The 20,696-nt window shown below is 41.3% G+C and overlaps 1 long non-coding RNA gene across 1 annotated transcript; it reads right to left on the reverse strand.

Moving 5' to 3' along the window:
- Window positions 1–8,517: 8,517 nt before the first annotated feature.
- On the reverse strand, window positions 8,518–16,529 carry LOC135572216 (uncharacterized). The gene is made up of 2 exons (XR_010464132.1): window positions 15,261–16,529; window positions 8,518–12,128 (listed from the first exon to the last, which is right to left on the reverse strand). It is a non-coding gene; the product is annotated as an uncharacterized LOC135572216 (long non-coding RNA).
- Window positions 16,530–20,696: the final 4,167 nt, after the last annotated feature.

Genomic DNA, 20,696 nt, shown 5'->3' on the forward strand with positions numbered 1-20,696 from the left:
CGTTTTATAACAATGTGCAGCGTTTGTGTGTGTGTTTTCTGCAGCCTTTTTAAAGTAGTACTGCAATAGTGATCAATGGTTGTGATGCAGCTAGGTGGTTGTATTAGGGGCGGGTCGTGTGTGAACATGCATGCATTAGCAGGGGGCCGGTTCTGGTGGGCCGGTCTGGGTAAAAGTCCAGGGCTGTTTTTTACTCCCAGTCCTTCCCTGCCATAACCCCACCGCCATCATGGTGCACTCTGTTCACAACCTTGACATCAGCAAACAGCTTGCCCACACTAAGCCATACACATGGTCTGTGGATGTGAGGCTGGTTGGATGCCGGGCTCGAAATTAATGGTGTCCCGTCATCCTGGGGACGATAAAAAATATGCCTTGGAAGGTTCAAAACAGACTTTGGGACAGTTGTAGGCCAGAAGAATATAAAATGCATACAAGAGTGATTCCATACTAAAATGTTTAAACGCAAAGACAAGGCTGATAAAACAGATCACAACATTTAGCTTAAAAGTTAATAAAACTATGAATAATTTACATTACAAGCGCAGCATTGTGTTCACTCATCTCGGCCATATGCGTGAATGTTCCAAAATGCTATTACAGGAAAATGGCATTCTCAAGCGCGCACCTGATAAAAACATTTTTTTTATAATGCTACAGAATGATATACAGCCTAATGGTAGAAACTTAGAAAGAGGGAATATCTGAAGATGTAACAATATGATTGTGCCATACTGCCTTTGGATAGTAGAAGAAAACTGCTGTTTTCAATGGCATATTAGGAAATCTTTGCTTTTTTTCTATGGTAGGATTTTGTCTGTAGGCTGTCAAAAGCATATGTTATTATTTAGGTTATGGAAATGTATAAGATTAAAATATCATTCCAATTATGGGCAAATAGCTCTTTCAAAATACACATCTGACTCTCTCCCAACCGGTCTGCGGACCGCCGGCCCGGAGCAGAGGTTTCTTGTTCAGAGCGGAGGTTTCCTGTGCCGGGAGTTGCTGTGGCATTTGGGAGCTGAGGTTGCAGGGAGTTTATGTGGCATTTAGGAGCTGATGTTGCAGGGAGTTTATATGGCATTTAGGAGCTGAGGTTGCAGGGAGTTTATATGGCATTTGGGAGCTGAGGTTGCAGGGAGTTTATGTGGCATTTAGGAGCTGATGTTGCAGGGAGTTTATATGGCATTTAGGAGCTGAGGTTGCAGGGAGTTTATGTGGCATTTAGGAGCTGATGTTGCAGGGAGTTTATATGGCATTTAGGAGCTGAGGTTACGTGTGCCGGGAGTTGCTGTGGCATTTAGGAGCTGACGTTGCAGGGAGTTTATATGGCATTTAGGAGCTGAGGTTGCAGGGAGTTTATATGGCATTTAGGAGCTGAGGTTACGTGTGCCAGGAGTTGCTGTGACATTTAGGAGCTGAGGTTGCAGGGAGTTTATATGACATTTAGGAGCTGAGGTTGCAGGGAGTTTATATGGCATTTAGGAGCTGAGGTTGCAGGGAGTTTATATGACATTTAGGAGCTGAGGTTGCAGGGAGTTTATATGATATTTAGGAGCTGAGGTTACGTGTGCCGGGAGTTGCTGTGGCATTTAGGAGCTGACGTTGCAGGGAGTTTATATGGCATTTAGGAGCTGAGGTTGCAGGGAGTTTATATGGCATTTAGGAGCTGAGGTTGCAGGGAGTTTATATGACATTTAGGAGCTGAGGTTGCAGGGAGTTTATATGACATTTAGGAGCTGAGGTTGCAGGGAGTTTATATGGCATTTAGGAGCTGAGGTTGCAGGGAGTTTATGTGGCATTTGGGAGCTGAGGTTGCAGGGAGTTTGTGGCATTTGGGAGCTGAGGTTGCAGGGAGTTTATGTGGCATTTGGGAGCTGAGGTTGCAGGGAGTTTATGTGGCATTTGGGAGCTGAGGTTGCAGGGAGTTTATGTGGCATTTAGGAGCTGAGGTTGCGTGTGCCAGGAGTTGCTGTTGCATTTGCATTGTCTGACGGCTATGGCTAGATACTATAATATTCTATAGAATATGGTTGTATCTCCCTGACCTGAACCAAATGAACACTGTAAAATATTTCTGTCTCCCGCTGTAACACTGCCAAGGCTGTGCGTGCGCATGTGAAGACAGATTCATTTTTAGAAGCACTGTTGATTTTTGAATCTACCTGCCATAGTGGCCAGTGTACCAAAAAGTACATTTTAGACCCTGGCTGTTAGCAAGTGGGTTAAGGTTAAGGCGAACATTCTTCAGTAACTGACGAGGGAGGGTGAAGCAGAGAACGTGAAGGCCGGGGAACACACACGTTCTTTATTGTATATTGTTGTGTTATATTGTTTAATGGGGCAGCTGGTGATGGAATGTCTCTAACTTACATTTCTTCAGTAACCAGTTCACAATAACATTGTTCTCTCTTAACTATATTGTATACATGTGGTTAACATGTTCAATTAATACATTATAATTAATAATAATGTAATGGATGTTTGTCTGTTTTCATTAAGATGCTAAACTCTTTTTTTCTTAAGAAATTAAGTTGATGTAATATAGACTTTCTGTATCGGTCTTAGAAAAATACATAAATTACTTTAAAAGCGTTGCAAATTATCTAGACCCATGTTGGCATATCAAAACATTAAAAATATATATATATTAATTTTGGGACAGTTCAAGTTCAGTTTGGGACAGTTGACATTGCTCTTCCATGATGGTACCAGGACGGTAGGACAAAAGTTAGTTGCGAGCCCTGGTTGGATGTACAGCTAAATTCTCTAAAATGAAGTTGGAGGTGGTTTATGGTATAGAAATTAACATTCAATTCTCTAGCAACAGTTTAGGTGGACATTCCTGCAGTCAGGATGCCAATTACACGCTCCCTCAAAACTTGAAACATCTGTGGCATTGTGTATGTTGTGTGAGAAAACTGCACATTTTAGAGTGGCCTTTTATAGTGCCCAGTGCCAGGTGTACCTGTGTAATGATCGTGCTGTTAAATCAGCTTTTTGATATGCCACACTTGTCAGGTGGATGGATTATCTTGGAAAAGGAGAAATGCTCACTAACAGGGATGTAATCAAATTTGTGCACAAAACTTGAGAGAAATACGCTTTTTGTGCATATGGAACATTTCTGGGAACTTTTATTTCAGCTCATGAAACATGAGACCAACACTTTACATGTTGCCTTAATATTTTTGTTCAGTGTAGTTTATGCGGTTACTAAAATAGCTATACATTTTGATTGGTAGAAGACAATTCTGTTCTGCAGAGATCTAGACCAAGATGTCATACCCATACAACTTGTTTTTGGGAAAGTTGTCAAAGTAACTGATTTGTGTCAAGAGTTACATTGTTTAAAGTGAATAGAAAATAATATTGGAAATCCCGATGTCACAATGGGCCTCTTAGAATGTTGAGAAAATCCCATGAAAGTGGATGGAGGACAAAAAAATGTAATAGTTTAAAAAGTATAAATGGTATCAAAGTTGTATGCAAGCAACTTAATCCAGATCAGTCTATAACTTTTAAAGTTTGAATTGTGTTTCTATCTTAAAGGGTGTTAGAGGAATTATCTTCCAAATAATAGCAATAAGTAAGAAATCATTCTTGCAACATTTAAAGTGTGCCACGTTAAAAAGTCAGAAACAATTTGGACAACATTTACAGTGTGGCTGCTGTCACAAGCCACACTAATAACTCAGAAGTAAGATGAAGAGTTAAACTTAAGGTATAAGAAGATTCCAAATAATAATAACTATAACTATATGGTCATTTTCCATGAAGAAAAAGTGTGACTTGCTTCTGCTCTTTGAAATTATTTTTGTGGTAGTGGAAGAATTTTAAAACGTTTTACTTAAGTGAAGCAGTGAAATATAGTCAAAGTTAAATATATTAAAATATCTGGTCTTATTAATTTGATAGGCTATATAAAGCTTATAATTTTGGACTGTGGTAAATTTTGTATTTTTGCTAACAAAGATATCTACATACAAGTGTGTATGTGGAGACTTGCAAGTCAAACATCTCATTCCAAAATCATGGGCATTTAATATGGTCCCCACATTGATGCTGTAACAGCCTCCAGCTTCTGGGAAGACTATCCACTAGATGTTGGAACATTGCTGCGGGAACTTGCTTCCATTCAGCCACAAGAGCATTAGTTAGGTTGGGCACTGATGTTGGGCGATTAGGTCTGGCTCGCAGTCGGCGTTCCAATTAATCTGAAAGGTGTTCAGTGGGGTTGAGGTCAGGGCTCTGCGCAGGCCAGTTAAGTTCTTCCACACCGATCTCAACAAAACATTTCTGTATGGACCTCGCTTTGTGCACGGGGGATTTGTCATGCTGAAATAGGAAAGGGCTTCCCCAAACTGTTGGCACAAAGTTGGAAAGCACAGAATTGTATAGAATGCAATTGTATGCCGTATCATTAAGATTTTCCTTCACTGGAACTAAGGGGCCTAGCCTGAACCATGAAAAACAGCTCCAGATCATTATTCGTCCTTCACCAAACTTTACAGTTGGCCCTACACATTGTTGCAGGTAGTGTTTTCCTGGCATCCGCCAAACCCAGATTAGTCCGTTGGACTGCCAAATGGTGAAGCGTGATTCATCACTCCAGAGAATGCGTTTCTAATGCTCCAGAGTCCAATGGCGGCGAGCTTTACACCACTCCAGCCGATGCTTGGCATTGCGCATGGTGATTTTAGGCTTGTGTACGGCTGCTCAACTATGGAAACCATTTCATGAATCGAACCCGGTAATGAGTGTTGCAACCGAGGACGGATGATTTTTACGCGCTACACGATTCAACACTTTCCGGTCCGTGTTCTGTGAGCTTGTGAGGCCTGTTTCGCTCCCCTCCCCCGACGTGCGGGGTGTCACAGATAAAAACATGCCGACAGGCAGGGGCGATCATCCCTGCCTCTCGCTAGCACACGGTGTTGATATCTTGATAGTTAGCTAGCCAGCCCACTGTGCCACCCCAGCCTGCTGTGTACCAGAATCCTCCTTAGGACTAGCTGGCTAAGATGGCACACAGCGCCCTTCGCTCCCGCCTGCTGAACAACTGCCCTTGCCGTCATTAACATAACTGCAGGAAAACAGTGCCTGTGGGTTTTATCGGCTGGCATCCAATGTTATTGTGCATTAACGCCACCTTCCGTACTGGAGAAACCACACCTCCCACCTGTTGTAATTTCAAATTTGACCAATAGAAGTATAAAGACAGGTTCCAGCAGATGCAGGAATGCCAACATGCAGGAGCACCCCAAATTGCGGGCCGCAATTGCACCCTTCTCCATAGTTGGGCCTGCCCCAGTATCTGTGCATTAGAGATGATGAGTATGATGTGTCATCGTTGACATCTCTAATGCACAGATACTTGAGCAGATTGGGCTTATTCATGTTACTGTCAATCATGGCAAATTACTATGGCCATAATGGCCTATAAAGTGATGTGATATTATTATAATTTAGCCTACATTTCAATGTAATCAGTGGAAATAAGTTCATCATTAGCAAATTAACTTAGTAAGTCAGAGGAACCTACTCATCTCTCGGGCATATTCCATCTTGAAATATTTTATCCAAAGGGAGGATTGCTTGACCAAGAAACACGTCAAGTCCGATAAGCACCCGGTGCATAACGGTGAGGACCAAGTCACCGCTCCCTGAGGGAAAAGCACTGCGAAGCCCATCCTCCAGTATTCCGGGTAGTAGTTCGAAACAGCATTCCTCATTCCACTCTGGCACAGTCGCCTTCTCGACCAAACCAGTGGTGTATTTCTCCTTCCCCACCTGAATGATTGTGTAAACATAACGGCTACCCCCGTGCTTGCCCTTAGTCCGCAAACCCCTTGCACGAAGGACAGTTACATTCACATGTGTAGGCACCCATCTCTGGTCATCATTTAAGTCTATAAAGGACATTTTAAATTACGTTGCATGGATTGGGGGAGCGTGACTGCATAGAAAGTCCAAAATAGCCGTCCCTTGACGCTTCTTTTTCTTGTAGCCTCGCCCTTGCATCTGTGTCCACCGGTTTGCTAGCACAAACAGACACAGGACCTCTGCAGAATTTCTCCAAAATGCTCCGGCATGTCTCAGACTTCAGTTTGTGGATATGCAGGCTATCCCGCGCTTGCGGTGCTCGCATGCCATCTTCAAAGCTGCGTGCGATCTGTTAATTAGAATACTTGCTACTCGCTGCAGGCTGGTCAGTCCTCATCACTAGTCTACTGTCCGAAAACTCAATGTACTGTCGGCCCGCCCTCCTTAACAAAATAGGTCCGCATACGGTATAGGTAGCACAACATTAAATAGACCCCCCAAAAAAAAAAGATGGTGGAAAACAATAGGCCTATCATAAGCCTTACTGTGACATTATTATGATACTACTATGTTACAATCATGCACGCAATAACACAATGCGTTTTTCTTTGTCAATATTGCAACAATTGGATAACAGTAGCCTGGGACTAATCAAAAAAATACAACCCACCCAATCAAATTAGTCTGGTTGAAAGCGACAATGAAGGGCCCCTCTGTGCAATGTAGGCTCGGCTAAATATTAGCCTATCATAATGAAACTGTTCTAAATTGAAAACAAGTGCTTAACAATTGAGTTTTGACTGCTTCTGACAATGAATCAAGATGACAAGTAGTTATGTGATCATGTAAATATTTGATTTACTTTTGTTTTTGTATTTTAATCCAATTAACAGTAGCCTAACATGCCTTTCTCATGTCATATGTTCAGATGAGGGGTGGGCAGGGCTGCTGTCTGTGGAGGATTAGAGTTTAACAGATGTTGTAAACATGAAACTGTGTAATCCCGAACTTTATCCGCAACGTTATATTCCATTTGGTTAAACTGAAGCAATACCTCTGCCTGCTCATTGTATTGTTTGAGGAATTGACTATTAGTTAGATATGCAATGCAACTCATGCACCAAATGGCAGTTATCACAATCCCCACATCAGGAATGATTCAGAACTTCCTCCCTGTGATTTACTTGTTCCTGCTTTGTAAAATACAGAAGTTCAATAGAACCTTCAATGTTATTTACGCATTTCCATTGGCAAAATACATAAGTATTGGCAAACATGTACAGGCAAAACATATACAGTAAGCAAAAGACATGTATAGACAATAGAACATGTTCATATTATTCCTCAATAATAAATTCAACAATTGATTGTTTTTTCAATATACAGCATATGTTTTTTGGGGGGGATTTACTATAACTTACATGTAAACAAAAATGATTTTATTTATCCAGCTAAATGTTGAACAAGTAGAGGACAGGTTAACTTTTTACAGAAACTTTTTTTTAGCAATTTCACTTCACTTCCATTTTGAGAAATGTACTCCACCGGCGATAGACTTCCTGATGCAGATTCTGCAGTTGCACCGATAAAACATGAACTCTCCAAAAACACCCAAATATGTCTTTTTAGAAACAGTAATGCAGGTCTTTAGATGGTTGTACACATGAAATTGTGCCATTCCAAACTTCATCCGCAACTTTATATTCCATTTGATTGGGCTCCAGCGATACTTTTCTGTGTGTGCATGCACAGGCTACACGTGCAGGATATGTGGATATGGGCAGTGGGGATTTTAGCATGTAAATCTTGGTGGGGCAAACTCTCCCCAAAAATGTTAGATGCATGCCAGCAAAGCCACAACACTAAACAATACATTAATTGCACTATAACGGTGATAAACGGTGCCCAGAAACATTTAGGGCCTACATAAAGCTGCTCCAACAGCAGAGCCTTCTTTTCAGCACCATGGAGTGAATCCTTACCACCGCTACACTTAGCTATCAGTGAAGCCTTGTGTAACGGCTTTCTTCCTGGGAAGGAGAGGCGGACCAAAACGCAGCGTGGTTAGAGTTCATGTTATTAAAATAAGGTAACTCAACATGAACAGAATACAAAACAATAAACGTGAAAACCGAAACGGTCCTAACTGGTGCAGAAAACACAAAGACAGGAAATAATCACCCACAAACCCCAACACAAAACAAGCTACCTAAATATGGTTCCCAATGACTAACACCTGCCTCTGATTGAGAACCATATCAGGCCAAACACAGAAACAAACTAGACATGCAACATAGAATGCCCACCCAGCTCACGTCCTGACCAAACACTAAAACAAGGAAAACACACAAGAACTATGGTCAGAACGTGACACCTTGTCTAAGAGCGAAACAGTTAATTCAGCCTCATTTACAGCCTTTTTAGAAAACATAGCTGATATGGCTGACTTGCTAAAACAAATGTGGTTTCTACTGACAATTGACCTGTACAGTCGTGGCCAAAAGTTGAGAATGACACAAATATTAATTTTCACAAAGTTTGCTGCTTCAGTGTCTATAGATATTTTTGTCAGCTGTTACTATGGAATACTGAAGTATAATTACAAGCATTTCATTAGTGTCAAAGGCTTTTATTGACAATTACATGAAGTTGATTCAAAGAGTCAATATTTGCAGTGTTGAAAAAGAAGGGTCAAGACCTCTGCAATCCACCCTGGCATGCTGTCAACTAACTTCTGGGCCACATCCTGATTGATGGCAGCCATTCTTGTATAATCAATGCTTGGAGTTTGTCAAAATTTGTGGGTTTTTGTTTGTCCTCCCGCCTCTTGAGGATTGACCACGTTCTCAATGAGATTAAGGTCTGGGGAGTTTCCTGGCCATGGACCCAAAATGTCGATGTTTTGTTCCCCGAGCCACTTAGTTATCACTTTTTCCTTATGGCAAGGTGCTCCGTCATGCTGGAAAAGGCATCGTTCGTCACCAAACTGTTCCTGGATGGTTAGGAGAAGTTGCTCTCGGAGGATGTGTTGGTACCATTCATTATTCATGGCTGTGCTCTTAGGCAAAATTGTGAGTGAGCCCACTCCCTTGGCTGAGAAGCAACCCCACACATGAATGGTCTCAGGATGCTTTACTGTTGGCATGACACAGGACTGATGGTAGCGCTCACCTTGTCTTCTCCAGACAAGCCTTTTTCCGGATGCCCCAAACAATCGGAAAGGGGATATATCAGAGAAAACGACTTTACCCCAGTCCTCAGCAGTCCAATCCCTGTACCTTTTGCAGAATATCTGTATGTCCCTGATGTTTTTCCTGGAGAGAAGTGGCTTCTTTGCTGCCCTTCTTGACACCAGGCCATCCTCCAAAAGTCTTCGCCTCACTGTGCGTGCAGATGCACTCACACCTGCCTGCTGCCATTCCTGAGCAAGCTCTGTACTGGTGGTGCCCCGATCCCGCAGCTGAATCAACTTTAGGAGACGGTCCTGGAGCTTGCTGGACTTTCTTGGGCGCCCCGAAGCCTTCTTCACAACAATTGAACCGCTCTCCTTGAAGTTCCTGATAATACAATAACTGGTTGATTTAGGTGCAATCTTACTGGCAGCAATATCCTTGCCTTGTGAAGCCATTATTGTGCAAAGCAATGAGGACGGCACATGTTTCCTTGCAGGTAACCATGTTTGACAGAGGAAGAACAATGATTCCAAGCACCACCCTCCTTTTGAAGCTTCCAGTCTGTTATTCAAACTCAATCAGCATGACAGGGTGATCTCCAGCCTTGTCCTCGTCAACACTCACACCTGTTTTAACGAGAGAATCACTGGCATGATGTCAGCTGGTCCTTTTGTGGCAGGGCTGAAATGCAGTGGACATGTTTTTGGGGGATTCAGCTCATTTGCATGGCAAAGAGGGACTTTGCAACTCATCTGATCAATCTTTATAACATTCTGGAGTATATACAAATTGCCATCATACAAACTGAGGCAGCAGACTGAAAATTAATATTTGTGTCATTCTCAAAACTTTTGGCCACGACTACATTTGAACGTCGTCTTCTTGGATGGTCAGATTGAATTTAAACAGCTAGCCTTGCACTGGCCAGACAGGTCTGTTACATGCTCCCGCAAGGGTATAAACATTGCCCTGAGCCTGACAGTGTTAACCGTAGGTGGAGTTATGCACATTATGCACATTTTTCCCCAAGTGCATGAACAATGAGGACATTTACTGCGATGCCGATGAGAACCTATGCCCAAATGCTCAAGACAGGCTTGATGCAAACTAATGCCTACTAAACATTGTTAATTTCATTCATTTCATTTGATTACAGTACACTTATGTTGTAATTATATCAGAACAATACATTTATTTTTCGGATCAATGATTGTTAAAGATGTCTTCAATGATCACACCTTTGATCACAAATGGGATAGAAATGATGGATAAAAATAAATAATTTAACTGTTCCGACATAATTACAACATAGGTGTACTGTAATCAAATTAAACAAATGCTGATGACTGGTTGCCCTATGCTGGACAGCTAGCATCGACCTCCCCTAAATAAATAAGTTACTCACCAGGGAGAAGGGACATGGCCGAGCAGTGGTTGGATCTCAAGATGGAATGCAAGATAAATAGATGTAAAAGAGACGCATGTGAAGAATAGAAGTGCAGTTATGCTGTAATGGAAAGTATCATATGGAATGTTTGATTGAAATGACACGTCTGCATATATGTCTACCCAGCCATGCATGCCGTATAAGATGTGCATGATTAACATGAAACACTAATCGAGCGTTGAACCCAACAGTGCATGCTGTAATGCTATATGTATGATTGACATGAAACGCTAACCGTGCACACCAAAATGCAGGACGATATGGGCACCTAACCGAGTTTAGCCCAATGCTGATCTGCTGAGTGATTCTTATTGTTACGCTCATTTATTTAGAAGAAATGTTACGCACGATGGTACGTCATTTGTGAAACATGATACGCTTGCTCCTTTGAACCAAGTCGTGCATACAGTAAACGAGGGATGGTGATGCATGCCTAAAGATGTGTGACCCAAAAGCCAGGTGTAATATGAATGACTGCCACATACATGCGTGTCATTGAAAGCTCGCCAACTAAATTAGCTATTGATAGTTATGGTAAGGAGCCATTGCTGAGAAGTCAAAAAGATTTGGCCTAACAAGTGAGGTGTAGCAGCACATAGCCAGCAACCTAGTTGCTGGAGAGTGATGGTGGAATAATACCTAATGTAGCTGCAGTGGTTACTGCTCCAGTTCTGAACGAAAGACCAGTGTATCATAGGACCTTTATATTACTTAAGAAATGAGAGGAGTGAAACAGAGGGTTGAATGGGAGGGATATAAATCAAATGTAATATGAGGAGCAGAGCACGGTCCAGTGTTGAAAAATATAAGCATAAAGCAAGAGAAAGGATAAGTGTAGGTGCGAGCTCTTATGATAGTACCGCAGGAACCCAATTTAAAATGCTTGAGTGAAGCTAGTGATTAAGGTGAGGAGACCGGGTCAGAATCCCTAAATCACGTGAAGAAAATGTATAATAGAAGGAGTCGTAAATGCCATTGAAGGGACCATGAAAAAGAAAGACCTTACGGAGACGTCAAGCGGAGGGAACTGCCTTGTCTGAGACTGCAAGCATATGCTGCAAAACAGGTAGCAAGTAGCTTAGAGTAGAGATTAAAATGGTTGTGTTGCTATGAAAAGTTGTTCCAATTGGATATAAATGGGAAAAGATGGCATGAGACGTCAACTAGAAGTAATGGCTAATGTGATTTGCCTAGTGTGCGACATGCTGACGCTAGCCCTAAGAGGCCCACTAAAGATGAACCAATTATCCGTAATGTAAAAAACTATGAACTGCGGACTACTAGCCTGAAAAATTCCACAAAAGGAAACGGATGGGAAGCGTCCAAGTAAACCCATACCCAGACCCAACTGTCTAACCCATAATGATATCTGAAACAGGCGCTATTGCAACATGACCATAGAAACTGTGGGGCCAACCCCAAAAAGGGCACTTGAGTAAAATTGTCATGAAAAACTGAGTGCTACCCAAACCCGTGCAGGTACCAGATGAACCTTGTATGCTAGTAGTAAAGGAAACAGTGTGGTAAACCCATTGTTAGGCAGCCTTAATTTGCAACCAGAAGGTAGTGGCTGTGGGACCAAACTGTTGTAAGTAGGGTAGGATGTTTGAAGCTTCCATAAAGAAGCATTTTCCCGGATCTGTTCGGCAAGGTGTCACCCGATCTTAAGATTGAAGCTCCACCTGTAACAATAACACATTATTAGAATGAGGACAAAACAATTAAAATACATGAATAGCTACGAGCAACAGGTGAAGCTGAAAGCCACAGTTCTTGATTGACATACAGTTGAAGTCGGAAGTTTACATAGACATATACATTTAAACTCAGTTTTTCACAATTCCTGACATTTAATCCTAGTAAAAAGTCCCTCTCTTAGGTCAGTTAAGATCACCACTTTATTTTAAGAATGTGAAATGTCAGAATAATAGTAGAGAGATTTATTTCAGCTTTTATTTCTTTCCTCACATTCCCAGTGGGTCAGAAGTTTACATACACTCAATTAGTATTTGGTAGCATTGCCTTTAAATGGTTTAACTTGGGTCAAACATTTTGGGTAGGCTTCCACAAGCTTCCCACAATGCATTGGGTGAATTTTGGCCCATTCCTCCTGACAGAGCTGGTGTAACTGAGTCAGGTTTGTAGGCCTCCTTGCTCACACACACTTTTTCAGTTCTTCCCACACATTTTCTATAGGATTGAGGTCAGGGCTTTGTGATGGTCACTCCAATACCTTGACTTTGTTGTCCTTAAGCCAATTTGCCACAACTTTGGAAGTATACTTGGGGTCATTGTGCATTTGGAAGACCCATTTGTGACCAAAGCTTTAACTTCCTGACTGATGTCTTGAGACGTTGCTTCAATATATCCACATAATTTTCCTACTTCATGATGCCATCTATTTTGTGAAGTGCACCAGTCCCTCGTGCAGCAAAGCACCCCCACAACATTATGCTTGCCACCCCGTGCTTCACGGGGATTAGAGTTCGACCGATTATGATTTTTCAACGCCAATACCGATTATTGGAGGACCAAAAAAGGCAGATTAATCGCCGATTTTTATTTATTTGTAATAATGACAATTACAACAATACTGAATGAACAGTTATTTTAACTGAATATAATACATAGATAAAATCAATTTAGCCTCAAATAAATAATGAAACATGTTCAATTTGGTTTAAATAATGCAAAAACAAAGTGTTGGAGAAGAAAGTAAAAGTGCAATATGTGCTATGTAAGAAAGCTAACGTTTAAGTTCCTTGCTCAGAACATGAGAACATATGAAAGCTGGTGGTTCCTTTTAACATGAGTCTTCAATATTCCCAGGTAAGAAGTTTTAGGTTGTAGTTATAGGACTATTTCTCTCTATACCATATGTATTTCATATACCTTTGACTATTGGATGTTCTTATCGGCACTTCAGTATTGCCAGTGTAACAGTATAGCTTCCGTCCCTCTCCTCGCTCCTCCCTGGGCTCGAACCAGGGACACAACGACAACAGCCACCCTCGAAGCAGCATTACCCATGCAGAGCAAGGGAAACAACCACTGCAAGGCTCAGAGCGAGTGAAGTTTGAAACGCTATTAGCGCGCGCTAACTAGCTAGCCATTTCACTTCGGTTACACCAGCCTCATCTCGGGAGTTGATAGGCTTGAAGTCAAACAGCGCAATGCTTGACGCACAACGAAGAGCTGCTGGAAAAACGCAACAAAGTGCTGTTTGAATTAATGTTTACACGCCTGCTTCTGCCTACCACCGCTCAATCAGATACTTGTATGCTCAGTCAGATTACATGCAACGCAGGACACGGTAGATAATATCTAGTAATATCAACCATGTGTAGTTATAGTGATTATGATTGATTGTTTTTTTATAAGATAAGTTTCATGCTAGCTAACAATTTACCTTGGCTTGCTGCATTCGTGTAACAGGCATTCTCCTTGTGGAGTGCAACGAGAGAGGCAGGTCGTTAATGCGTTGGACTAGTTAAGGTTGCAAGATTGGATCCCCCGAGCTGATAAGGTGAAAATCTGTCGTTCTGCCCCTGAACGAGGCAGTTAACCCACAGTTCCTAGGCAGTCATTGAAAATAAGAATGTGTTCTTAACTGACTTGCCTTGTTAAAAAGGTATAAAAAAATATGAAAAATATTTTTTTTTAAATCGGCCTCCAAAAATTCTGATTGTTATGAAAACATGAAATCTGCCCTAATTAATCATCCATTCCGATTAATCGGTCGACCTCTAGTTGGGATGGTGTTCTTCGGCTTGCAAGCCTTCCCCTTTTTCTCCAAACATAACAATGGTCATTATGGCCAAACAGTTCTATTTTTGTTTCATCAGACCAGAGGACATTTCTCCAAAAAATATGATCTTTGACCCCATGTGCAAACCGTAGCCTGGCTTTTCTATGGCGGTTTTGGAGCAGTGGCTTCTTCCTTGCTGAGCAGCCTTTCAAGTTATGTCAATATAGGAATCGTTTTACTGTGGATATACTTTTGTACCTGTTTCCTCCAGCATCTTCACAAGGTCCTTTTGCTGTTGTTCTGGGATTGATTTGCACTTTTCACACCAGAGTATGTTCATCTCTAGGAGAGAGAACGCATCGCCTTCCTGAGCGGTATGACGGCTGCATGGTCCCATGGTGTTTATACATGCATGCTATTGTTTGTATGGATGAACAGATTAGCATTTGGAAATTGCTCCCAAGGATGAACCAGACTCTAAAACATATTTTTTTAAAGGAGGTCTTGGCTGATTTCTTTAGATTTTCCCGTGATGTCAAGCAAAGAGGCACTGAGTTTGAAGGTAGGCCTTGAAATACATCCACAGGTACACTTCCAATTGACTCAAATTATGTCAATTAGCCTATCAGAAGTTTATAAAGCCATGACATAATTTTCTGTCATTTTCCAAACTGTTTAAAGGCACAGTCAATTTAGTGTATGTAAACTTCTGACCCACTGGAATTGTGATACAGTGAATTATAAATTAAATAATCTGTCTGTAAACAGTTGTTGGAAAAATGACTTGCGTAATGCACAAAGTAAATGTCCTAACCGACTTGCCAAAACTATAGTTTGTTAACAAGAAATTTGTGGAGTGGTTGAAAAACTAGTTTTAATGACTCCAACCTAAGTGTATGTGAACTTCCGACTTCAACTGTATTACTGTCAATGGCCACCCTGCCACATAGTTTGCTGCTGACATTATTCGAGATAGTCCCTGCAATCAGTTTTGACACGACATCAAGGAAATTGAAGACATTTTGTTTATAACGAGATTAAATACAAATAAATTAAATAAAAATACCAAGAGTGATGAGAGTTGAAGGCATTAGTAGCTCAAATCATGGATGAAATATTCCATTTGAATCGTTGACGAATCAATTGAAATTGACTAATGTTGCAAAGCACCTCTTGTGCAAGGCTACGATTGATTACGTAAGCCAACTTAATATCAAATATAAATTAATAGGTTATAAACTTAAACATGGTCTCTGATTATTATACAATACGATTGCTGCGATGGTTTTGTCGTCGAGGCTGTTCGACAAACTCTCTCGAGTTCACTTTAGTAGTCCACTCCAATGCAACCAAGTAGCTCTGAACAGCAATCAGTCTGTGTCGACCAGTGGACAGGAGTGCTCACAGCCAGTGGGGTACGACCATGAAAGACGTGCGGATATTATATAGCATTCCATACATTGTAATATAATTAATAGAGAGGAGAGAGTAATAGCGAGGGAAGAGGAAACAGTAGTGATGGGAAACCGAAGCTTTCTGAAGGCGTCGGCGCATTCACCAAATTGTGCCGAAAAACTGTCCATTACTCAGAGCTTCATTATCTGTTCACAATGCACATTAGTGGCATCTGCTGGTCAACAATAAATAGCAGCATGTGATCAAATAGTTTTTTTCTCCACGGTTTTCATGAAAACTCTGTGGCGCAGCGGTATGTCGTTGGCTTTAGTAACCTATAATTAGTTGGAATACAGGTTTGCATCTTACATTGCTTCCCTTTTTTACCTTCAAGTTGACTCTTTTCAAAAGCTATGGCATTATTTAGGATGCTTAAGACAGAAGCTTATACTATACTAAATAAAACATGATTTGAACAGTACAGAAAGTGTGCTTTCAAAGGGATTCAACTTCATATCCTCACATCCCTGAACGTTCCATAGTTCCCTATGTAACATGTAAAGTGTTGCCCCATGTTTCATGAGCTGAAATAAAATACCCCAGAAATATTCCATACACAAAAAGCTTATTTCTTTCAAGTTTTGTGCGCAAATTTGTTTGCATTTCTCATTTGCCAAGATACTCCATCCATCTGGTGTGGCATATCAAGACGCTGTTTAACAGCATCATCATAACACAGGTCTGTCCAGTAAAGGCCGTTGTTTGAAAGCAGCTTGGAATCGAAGAAATCAGTGGGATCTCACATTTTGCAACATACGCTTTGAAAAAGCATATGATCAAAGATGCTTCGGTCATCATTGATGAAGTACTTCTGAGGCACGCATCAGAACCAGTGTTGCCAATTTAGCGACTTCGTCGCTATATTTATCAGTGGGCCCCACCCCAGTTCCAAAGCACTCACAGGCGGCCCAGTCCTTGCGCAGCAGTCCCTCCCAGCTGCAGTCAGAGCAGGAGATGTTCACGTGTCCAGACTGCAAATGAATCGCGCATGCGGGAGGCCGCCTCCGGCTGGTCCCGCTATGGCTTACATAAAAATAAAAGTAAATGAACCTGAATTAGGGCCAGACTAGTTACCATAATTTTCTCACATTGCCATTGACAGTTTTTTCTATTGTCTCTTTTTGGTCCATTTAGATTGTTAATGTAGATTGTATACACAAAAAAAAGTATGTTGTTTAAAAATGTTAATGTATTACTGTGACTTGTTGTAGGCTGCTAAGTGGACCATAAGGTTAAAAACCAAACCAAATTAAGATAACAAAAAACTAAAATTGAAGTAACTCAGCCAGAATCTCTCTTTTGGGTCACTTTTGCTGGTCCCGAGCCCGTATAAAGGAGGAGGGTTGGAATTATGAAAACAAGAATCGACAGAAGAAAGTTCATTTGTAGTTCTAAACATATTTAGGGTGTTTTTTACTTTTTGTCTCTCCCACGACATTTATTCCTCTCTCTTACAACGTCCATCACAATTACATGCACATGGCCAATTATGCAAATTACGCGATGACGTCATTTGGCAACTTCTAGCGACTTTTAGGACAGCCAATAGCTACTTTCCTTACTGAGGAGTTGGCAACACTGATTAGAACAAGGCATTTACCTGCTTAGTGATTTCGACACATGCCCCGGAGCCCTGGTATCCAACATAACATCACTAGGAAACAGCACAACATGTTAAGGGGAAAGATTGTTAAGGGAAAAGTGGGCTACACACCTGAAACCAAACAAGCCTTCACTGCAAATGTACGCTAGATCAACATGATCTAATAAAATTGGCCTACACCGTGTCTATCCTATATGACGATACAATCTGATTGTATTGATTTGTGCAGTCACAATATCCGCTACAAAGGCTATATTATAATGACTATGATGACTATGAGAACTCAAGAATGAAGTGACAATGAGTAGTTGTTTTATTTGATATTTAACTAGGCAAGCCAGTTAAGAACAAATTCTTATTTACAATGACGGCCTACAACAGCCAAACCTTAACCCGGACAGCGCTGGGCGAATTGTGTGCCGTCCTATGGGACTCCCAATCGCAGTCGGTTATGATACAGCCTGGAATCGAACCAGGGTCTGTAGTGATGCCTCTAGCACTGAGATGCAGTGCCTTAGACCGCTGCGTCACTCTGGAGCTCTAATAATGATAAATATCTTCAGATAAACAGGCTAAACAGGGATTACACTTGCGAACCAATATAAACAGAACATGTACCTGTCACGATCGTTATAAGGAGTGGACCAAAATGCAGCGTGGTATGTTTCCAACCTTTTTATTTGGAAGAGAAACCCAAAGAAAAAACAATAAAGGAAAAAAACGAAACGTGAAGCTCAAAGTTAGTGCTCGCAGGCAACTATACCTAGACAAGATCCCACAAAGCACAAAGGGGATTTTTTTTTTTTGAGGCTTCCGTCGTGGCCGCGAACCTCGGTGTCGTCGTTGTTCCTCTCTCGCTGCCTCCGTCTTCTCCCATGGAAGGCGATCCTTTCCTGACAGGATCTCCTCCCACGTCCAGGATCCCTTACCGTCCAAGATATCCTCCCATGTCCACGATGTCTGCTCCTCCTGGCCACGCTGCTTGGTCCATTTGTGGTGGGATCTTCTGTCACAATCGTTATAATGAGTGGACCAAGATGCAGCGTGGTATGGTTCCATTCTCTTTATTAGGAAGTGAAACTCAAAGAAAACAATCAATCGCAAAATGAAACGTGACGCAACAATAGTGCTCACAGCAACTATACATAGTCAAGATCCCACAAAGCACAAATGGCTGCCTAAATATGGTTCCCAATCAATCAGAGGTCGTGAGCACTATTGTTGTGTCATGACGTTGGCCTGGGGGTTAGGTTTATGACAGTCATAAATACCTCTTTCCCCCTTTTTCCTCTCTCTACCCTGCTGATGTTACATTTGCAAAACCCTTGGTTAACATAGAGATTCTGGGAACATCAGAAGGTGGGGGGAAATTAACTATATTCTGGTAATCTGACCAATTGAACATATGAGGTGGTACTTAATGAATATGATGTCAGTTCGGTTGTCATCTGAGACATTCTCATCAATGATAAGATGCCATAAACTTTACAGTGGAAAGTCTACACATCAGAGTTATCGGATTCACATGGAATTGTTGTTCAATTTAAATGTTTGAATATGAAATTATTTGTGATGGGATGAAATGTGATTTTAGCTTCTAAAATGTGAGATTTGGATTTCCATAGGATAGGGCTCTGCTCAATCAGTGGCCCGCCCCTGTGAAGGGATATGGGCTATAAAACTTTTCAAACACGCCCTCCTCTCCCTTCCTATATAAGCCCTTGACGACAATGTAACCTCCTGTTCCGAGGACATGAGGACGACGGTCCTATGTCAGAATGGTTCAGATAATAACTACAGAACGAAGCCAACATCAGCGTGAGCTTTGGTTGCGAATGGTATTCACTACAGAAGGGATACCTCCTAGCCGTTGAGTTAGCAACCGCAGCTGCAAACGCAGGTTAGGAAGGAACAGACAGAGTATCCCATCTACCACACAACAACGTTACTACAATGTATCCAATTTACCATCAGAGACATTCTTCAAAGGATTCGGTTGGGCAACACGGCCTTCCATCTACCACCAACCTACCGAAGCGCAGCTCAGAGTAAATATTTATTGCATTTTCCTAGTCCAAATGGGCGGTAATTTAGAATGCATAAGATACTGTATTTATGATAGCACAGCTTCTTCCCTTTGTTCCTCAGTCTTCCCACTCTTTCACTCAAACCCAGCCCCTTTTCTTTTGTGTAACGAGCTGTCATATCTGTTCCGCCCGCTAGGGACGTTTTCCTTTATGACGTCATTTGTAATCAAGTTATGATTTAATTATGTGTATGTGTAATTCTGTGTGATTAGTTAGGTATTTAGTAAATAAATATTTAAACCCAATTTTGTATTACTGATTCAACTTGTGAGCCAGGGTTCGTGCAGATAACTAAGAATTTACAACTTTCAGATGAGACTGAATTAAGATGACGATTAATATTGACTGCTATTGATGTAAAATACTACTAGGTCTTTAAGAGTTTATTCGGAAGATAACAGCTCTATAAATATTATTTTGTGGTGCCCTGACTCTCTAGTTAATTACATTTACATGATTAGCTCAATCAGGTAATATTAATTACGGATAAATTATTTTATAGAATAGCATGTCATGTCACTTAATCCGGCATAGCCAAAGACACGACAGTTGTTTCACGTTTCATTTTGTGATTTATTGTTTTCTTTGAGTTTTGTACTAAATGTTGTAAAAATGTAACACATACTTGTGAAAATTGCACCAAAGCGATAAAAAAAAACTGCCATTGAATTTATGTAATGGGCGAATCTGTCTGCACTGGTTCATGGCAACGAGATCGCATTAGAAGGACGCCATCTTTCGAAAGACAATGGCAAACGGCTTTGTCTGGGTTATGCCAAAAGAACTACAGACGAGTTTGCATGGCTCCCATTCATGTACGGGTTGAAGCAAAATTTGGCGACATAATCTCTGGACAAAGAGTTGACTAGATTAAGAGATGAATCAGGTGTGTTATCTGTGTCAGCAGGCTCAAACCTGAGTGTGTGTGTGTGTTTGGAGAGCAAGTTTAAGGAGTTTCCCAGCAGACAGAAGCACTTGGAAAGCATGAGACGAGCTTGTGAAAACAGTGAGGTGTGTTTAGAGAAAGTTGGTCCATACATCCAGTGCAACTTTTAGAAGGAATTGGCTTACAAGCTGCTCCTGGAGAATATCCTGATGATCAAGAAAAAGAGGGTGGAATCTGAGGTGTAAAGGCTATGCAGACAGCTGTCCATCAAACTGGTGGTTTACAGTATTTAGCTGACCTGGCGAATACATGACCCTCTTGAAAATAACCATAGAAGTACCGGCGCAAGTAGGCCTGCCGTGTTGTGTAAGAGGGTGTGTGTGACTCAATGGGCAGTAGTAATTACATCTGCCACACTGCGTTGATCTGTAATTGCAGGTCAGTAAAACCAGTTAATTTATCTCATTGAGC

This window comes from Oncorhynchus nerka, linkage group LG6, assembly GCF_034236695.1.
Source record: "Oncorhynchus nerka isolate Pitt River linkage group LG6, Oner_Uvic_2.0, whole genome shotgun sequence".
Lineage (NCBI taxonomy): Eukaryota > Metazoa > Chordata > Actinopteri > Salmoniformes > Salmonidae > Oncorhynchus > Oncorhynchus nerka.